The sequence below is a fragment of the Cydia strobilella genome, chromosome 24 (assembly GCF_947568885.1).
Source record: "Cydia strobilella chromosome 24, ilCydStro3.1, whole genome shotgun sequence".
Lineage (NCBI taxonomy): Eukaryota > Metazoa > Arthropoda > Insecta > Lepidoptera > Tortricidae > Cydia > Cydia strobilella.
This window is the reverse complement of record NC_086064.1, coordinates 5,460,140-5,467,901: the sequence shown is the minus strand read 5'-3', so window position 1 is coordinate 5,467,901 and position 7,762 is coordinate 5,460,140. Positions and strand designations below refer to the sequence as shown.

At 40.2% G+C, this 7,762-nt stretch overlaps 1 long non-coding RNA gene across 1 annotated transcript; it reads right to left on the bottom strand.

Annotated features, from left to right (window-relative positions):
* Positions 1-1,522: 1,522 nt before the first annotated feature.
* LOC134752245 (uncharacterized) lies at positions 1,523-7,545 on the bottom strand. The gene is made up of 4 exons (XR_010128747.1): positions 7,357-7,545; positions 3,212-6,973; positions 2,242-2,374; positions 1,523-1,861 (listed from the first exon to the last, which is right to left on the bottom strand). It is a non-coding gene; the product is annotated as an uncharacterized LOC134752245 (long non-coding RNA).
* Positions 7,546-7,762: the final 217 nt, after the last annotated feature.

Sequence of the window (7,762 nt, the reverse complement as noted above, 5' to 3'; positions counted from 1 at the left end):
ACCGGCATTTTCGTGTTCTCTAACTTCCGCCAGAGGACGTCGTAGTTGACGAGGTCAAACGCCTTCGATAAATCAAGAAAGCATGCATAAATACACGTGCCTCTCTCTGTATAGTGCCTGACAGTCTCCTTAAGACACAATATGGCAGTTTCCGTAGAGAGTCCAGGCCTGAAGCCGAATTGATTTTGATGTATATCAAGGTACTTGTCCAATTGTGTACCAAGAAGACTGTCCAGCACTTTAGCTACCACTGTCGCTAGCGAGATCGGTCTGTAATTGGTTTTATCACTGACATCACCACCCTTATCCTTGACAATTGGTACTACCACAGTCCTCATCATTGCCTCGGGTAAGTACGCGTGACTAATGCAGAGGTTGTACAACATAGCGAGTACCCTCGGCAAGTGAGGGCCTGCATTCCTCAGGTGTTCAATACTGAGGCCATCGTGACCAGGAGATTTTCCACGCGACATAGATTTTAATACCGTCGCAACATCTTTAGCCGTAAATCTAATTTTAATCTCCTGGTCACTCAACTCATCCTCCAGTAATGAACACGTCAACTTTAAGGGTGACGCCACAGTAAACTGTTTTTGAAATAAACTGGCTATACACCTATGATCAATAATGCCCTCAATGCTCTCAGGAAGGCCAGGTTTACTGTTTAGGTTCCTCGTGGCTTTCCAGAACCCACGAAAATCACGCTTAGAATGATGAGATGCAAGGATATCCATTCTTATCTGGTCAGCGTGTTTTTGACACCATTTTAGCTTCGCTTTAAAAATACTTCGGCTTCTCTGCATCTCATCATAATAATAACCTGACTCCGGTCTCCCATACCAATTCCACAATCCAAACTTTTCCCGGGCCTCCCTGTGGGCCTCACTTACATGTTCGTTCCAACCAATTACAGTTTTCCTTTTTTGCGAACGTTTTTGTGAATGACTCGTGGTGGCGGCATCGCATAGAATATTGATTATATTTATATATAGATTATCAATAAGTTTTTTGTGACCAGCCTCACAACAATGACTATCAGAGCACTTCCTAAATTCGCACGGGAAATCAATGTTACTAAGTCCCTTCTGACAAATCTCAAAATATAAACTAATTTGTTCGGGTTTCCTCTCTCCCCATCTCACTCTGTCAGTCATCAAATGTAAATGATTTTTTTTATTTGCATTAATTATTTTTATGATTTTGACCCATGTTCTTTCACTGATATGCGTTTAAATTGTTAAATAACAAACGAAACCGTCAACGCCATCTATACGACAGTAGGCTAAAGCTAGTAGCGCCCTCTGAACGAGAATCAAATTTTCTTGATTTTCGAGGCACGTTTTTTCCTTAGACTGTATCCATCTATTACGGAGTTGTATCTATCTTTGCTGATAGTAAGTAGTTACCAAAGCCTATGTATATTTGCAACTCCAAGGGTGCCACATGCACATAGCCTGCCCATTACAAATTGTACACGTTTTAAGTAGGTACCCCTTGCGTCTCTTAAGAAAACCTCGGCTCCATGTGTCGGTTTATAATTAAAAATTGCAGGCATCCCATAACAGTCTGCAGCACTAGTCATATAGGAGTTCTAATGAGAGAAATCTTTCATTGGGTTACATCTAATGAGACATCACCTCTCTACTGGCAGTTACATCTAAATAGAAATATCTGAATCAAATAAAGATGTGAAAATATTAGAAGTTAATATCACAAGTTTCTTACCTTTTTGCAGACGGGCTCCATAACTCTATGCCAATATGTTTTGGGCGACTTTCTAAGCAGCTTACAAGCTTCAGAGCTTTAGGCATTTGTGTGCGAGCTGTCATTTCTGCATTTTCGACTCCTCTCTGTAGATTTCCTAGCAAAGACAAGTAATAATTAAATGCTGGTACAACCATGATTTTATAAACAGACAGACGCACGAGTGATTCTATAAGAGTTCCGTTTATTCCTTTTGAGGTACGGAGCCCTAAAAAGAAACAAAAGAGATAGAAAAAGCAACATTAAGATAAAAAACAATACTTAAAAAATAAACTGTAAGATAGCTGTGTGCGTTGCAGCAAAACAAAAGGGTTCTGGCTCAGTTATACGCTCCACTCTTTCGAGCGAAGCACTAGTAATTCTGCTAGAATCCAGGTAAGCGAGTGCTAGTAAATTAAAGAGGGAACACGAAAATTAACCCCTGGCCTGTGAGAAAGACTGTTTCACTACACTTGTGCATACATTTAGAACACTAACCTGATAGCACGGGGACGACGGCAGAACAGAGCACGCAAGCGACGAAGGCGATCTTCACACTAGATACCGGCCCCGCACGCCGCTCCGGGATGCGGACGGCACATCACTGCGTGCATTGCGAGCTGTTTCAGAGCTGCATCCGCGTGATAACCGCAGTAGCCGCCGCGAGCATCACGACCAGCGCATGGGAACCAAGAACATAACACAAGTATAAGTATTCATACAAAAAAATTCACAAATAGATTCTAAATAGAGAGAGTTATAATATGTTTGGACAGGAGACAGTAGGATAAAAATATACATAAGGGTTATTTATTTGAATGAGCAGAAGCATCTTGAGGGGTTTATTAATGATAGAGGTCCTTGGTCAACTTGTAACATTCTATTATTAGCGATATATCAGACCAGCCGTGATATTACTAAATATTATACTTATGTCTTGTTTACAATTTAATTTAAAAGACCCAGGACCTGCTTTCTTTTTGGTTTAGCCCATTGGTTGACTAGTATAGAATGCCTTAAGTCCGCCATTTCTGCTATATTGTGCAATGGAGACTAAACAAATCAATACATAGACTGATTGAAGTGTATACACATAGAAACAGTGACAGTTGTTCTGAAAAGAACATTTTTGCGTTGTCGTCATAGAAACAGGAAACAAGTGTTCTGAAAAGAACAGTTTTTCTGTTGCCCTGAAAAGGGCAGTTGTATTTGTCCTGAGAAGGACAGTTTTATATCTGGAGCATGCAGCATCGTAGTTCCTGAACCGGTAAGCAGCGGAGCAGGGCGTAGCGTAGCGAAGACTTGATGTACTTCCTTCGTATGCCATTCCGTTTTGAGATAATTTATTTATTTAAACTTCATAGCACAAAATACATAAATAATATACAAATGGCGGACTTAATGCGAAAAAAAGAAATGAGCAAAACTGTTTCAGTACATCTGTGCATAAATATAGAACAGCACTAACCTGTCAGCATGGTGTCGAGTGCAGAGCAGAGCGTGCAGGCGACGTGGGCGATCTTCACATTGGACGCGGGTCCGCACGCCGCTCCGGGATGCGAGCGGGACATCGCTTACACGATCACACACATCGCGAGCCTCACGGTCAGCGCATGGGGAACAAGAATGCGACACAAGTACAAGTATCAGAATAAACTGACATATTCTTTTTTATTAAAATATCATGATTCCTAGTATTACATTAACTTAATATATACGAGGGTACAAGTGGTTCAACACGATACTCTTTATTGCACACAGTTTACAATACATGTATAAAAACATAAACAATTTTGGTAGAGGCACCAAACGGTGTTATCGCTAAAAAGAGGCATCGATTGATCTGTGTATAAACATAGAAACAGGAACCAAGTGTTCTGAAAAGAACACTTGAAGCTGTGTCGTCATAGAAACAGTGACATTTGTTCTGAAAAGAACAGTTTTTCTGTTGCCCTGAAAAGGGCAGTTGTATTTATCCTGAGAAGGACAGTTTTATATCAGGAGCCTGCAGGATCGTAGAGTTCTTGAACCAGCCGCCGGTGAGTAGCGGAAGATGCGGTGCGGCGACGACTCCACGTTCACTCTTGTAGGCAGTCGGAGGCAAGGCGGCCGATAATAATGGATTTCTTTGGATGCCCTGAATTCTGGAGGGTATGAGCGGCTTTACACGTCGTTGGACTAACCTAATAAAAGCTTTTTAACGATAAGACCACCTGTTGTTTAATACCTCTGCTTGAGTTACTGTATTATCTGTATTATTTTCTTGTGTTGAAGTGTGCAATAAAGAATATTTTGATGAAACATGTCGAAGAACAAGTGCTAAAATATCTGCGTCCGATCGGTTTGCCCGTTTAAGAGACACGGTGTTACAGACAAACACGGTAAAAGTATAACACCCCTCTTTTTGCTTCGGGGGTTTACAAAAGACTTGTAATATTTAACAAAAAAACTGAACAAGTGCGAGTCGGCCTCGCCCACCGAGGGTTTCGTACTTTTTAGTATTTGTTGTTATTGAAAATTTAACTTTCTAGCTATCACTGTTTATGAGATATAGCCTTGTGACAGACAGACGAACAGAGGAGTCTTAATAATAGGGTCCCGTTTTTACCCTTTGGGTACGGAACCCTAAAAACACATACGCTGTTCATTGCTGGATATTGCGTGAAAACTATTTCCTAGCTTAGGAAATACGAGTGTGCTACCGCTACCAGAAGAAAGTGAATGGTTATGTTATTTAACCTGTAGAATTTGGGTTGATAAAAAACCGGACAAGTGCGAGTCGGACTCGGGTTCCGTACTTTTTAGTATTTGTTGTTATAGCGGCAACAGAAATACAGCAGTCTAGCTATCACGGTTCATGAGATACAGCCTGGTGACAGACAGACAGACAAGACGGACAGACGAGTGGAGTCTTAGTAATAGGGTCCCGTTTTCACCCTTCCGGTACGGAACCCTGAAAATTAATAGCTACACCCTACTGAAGTTCATGTGATAGGTACATCTATTTGTTACATCTGTTCTTCTGAAGTCATATATATTAGTGAACAACAGTTCTAAAAGCCAAACCTCAATAAGGTTGTGTTGTTTCATCACACAGTCCCTGTATGGCTACCATTGGTCTCCATCATCAGTCCTTCACAGGACCAAATACTAATAATTGCTAAGGAATCCTCACTCAAACCAATATAATATGTATATGCCTAACTAAGAATAAATGCAATGCTTGCTCCATGCACCTTCCACACTCTATAAAAAACCGGCCAAGTGCGAGTCGGACTCGCGCACGAAGGGTTCCGTACGATTACGGAAAAAGACAGCAAAAAATCACGTTTGTTGTATGGAAGCCCCACTTAAATATTTATTTTATTCTGTTTTTAGTATTTGTTGCCATAGCGGCAACAGAAATACATCATCTGTGAAAATTTCAGCTGTCTAACTATCACGGTTCATGAGATAACGCCAGTTGACAGACGGACGGACAGACAGACAGACAGCGGAGTCTTAGTAATAGGGTCCCGTTTTTACCCTTTGGGTACGGAACCCTAAAAACCGTTTTGTTTTGTGAAGTGGCACCTATCTTCATTAAAATATTATTTTAATATAATTGATAGTTTGTGAGCAAAATAGCTGTGATATACTGACGGACAAACAGACGGATGTGCAGAAAGTTTTTACCATTTTGGCTATGGAACCTTAAAAAGAGTAGTTATACTTTTTCGGTGGTAAACTTGTCGTTAAAATATTTTGACTACGAAGTCAACGTTGCACATAAAATCAACTAGCTTCACCCGTTTAAGAGCTACGGCCTCACAGACAGCCACACACACACACACACACACACGACATAGCGGTCAAACTTATAGCACTTTCTTGCGACGGCGGCGGTTAATAAAAGCGTGTAAAATTTTACTAAAAAAACCTCATACCGAAGAGGATATAATAGGATAGAGCGGTTACTGTCATAGTAAATTTTGTAGCCACAGTAAATTCACTGCCATCTATCGACACATGATTAAAACTAAAAATAAAATTATCAAAAAACGTAAGATAGAGGGTCTTGACAGACGGACGGACGGACGGACAGACGGACAACAAAGTGGTCCTATAAGGGTTCCGTTTTTTCCTTTTGAGGTACGGAACCCCAAAAATTGAGTTTACAGTTTATCAGAATAGGCAGTACTATCATAGATCATAGAGTGTTGATTAATGAAAGAAGCTGGAAAACTCCTAACACTCTTTCGTCAGAGACATAAGACCAGCTATTACTGTGACATCATAAATATTACAATAGTATACAATATGTGCGAGTCAATAGATTGTGAAGACAGTGCACTTTAGTATGTAAAGTTGTAAACTATTAAGTAGGTACATATTTTTCAAGATGTGTGTTTAATAATGTTTTGTGATGTTAAATAAATTTTCTCTCTCTCTCTCTCTCTCTTTCATTTGCTTGAATTATCTCTATTATTTTTAATGTTGCCATAGAAAACCTCACTCTAGCTAATATGAACCTAACTATAAATAAAATCATCAAACACATAGCACCACACGCTGATCATAGATTAAAGGAAGGTGTTACATCCCGTCCTTCCTGATAGCATAGAGTAACTTATACTAGAGCGGTACTGTCATAGTAAATTTTGTAACCCCAGTAAATTCAGTAGCGCCCTCTGAACGAGAATCAAATTTTCTTGATTTTCGAGGCACGTTTTTTCCTTAGACTGTATCCATCTATTACGGAGTTATATCTATCTTTGCTGATAGTAAGTAGTTACCAAAGCCTATGTATATTTGCAACTCCAAGGGTGCCACATGCACATAGCCTGCCCATTAGAAATTGTACACGTTTTAAGTAGGTACCCCTTGCGTCTCTTAAGAAAACCTCGGCTCCATGTGTCGGTTTATAATTAAAAATTGCAGGCATCCCATAACAGTCTGCAGCACTAGTCATATAGGAGTTCTAATGAGAGAAATCTTTCATTGGGTTACATCTAATGAGACATCACCTCTCTACTGGCAGTTACATCTAAATAGAAATATCTGAATCAAATAAAGATGTGAAAATATTAGAAGTTAATATCACAATTTTCTTACCTTTTTGCAGACGGGCTCCATAACTCTATGCCAATATGTTTTGGGCGACTTTCTAAGCAGCTTACAAGCTTCAGAGCTTTAGGCATTTGTGTGCGAGCTGTCATTTCTGCATTTTCGACTCCTCTCTGTAGATTTCCTAGCAAAGACAAGCAATAACTAAATGCTGGTACAACCATGATTTTATAAACAGACAGACGCACGAGTGATTCTATAAGAGTTCCGTTTATTCCTTTTGAGGTACGGAGCCCTAAAAAGAAACAAAAGAGATAGAAAAAGCAACATTAAGATAAAAAACAATACTTAAAAAATAAACTGTAAGATAGCTGTGTGCGTTGCAGCAAAACAAAAGGGTTCTGGCTCAGTTATACGCTCCACTCTTTCGAGCGAAGCACTAGTAATTCTGCTAGAATCCAGGTAAGCGAGTGCTAGTAAATTAAAGAGGGAACACGAAAATTAACCCCTGGCCTGTGAGAAAGACTGTTTCACTACACTTGTGCATACATTTAGAACAACACTAACCTGATAGCACGGGGACGACGGCAGAACAGAGCACGCAAGCGACGAAGGCGATCTTCACACTAGATACCGGCCCCGCACGCCGCTCCGGGATGCGGACGGCACATCACTGCGTGCATTGCGAGCTGTTTCAGAGCTGCATCCGCGTGATAACCGCAGTAGCCGCCGCGAGCATCACGACCAGCGCATGGGAACCAAGAACATAACACAAGTATAAGTATTCATACAAAAAAATTCACAAATAGATTCTAAATAGAGAGAGTTATAATATGTTTGGACAGGAGACAGTAGGATAAAAATATACATAAGGGTTATTTATTTGAATGAGCAGAAGCATCTTGAGGGGTTTATTAATGATAGAGGTCCTTGGTCAACTTGTAACATTCTATTATTAGCGATATATCAGACC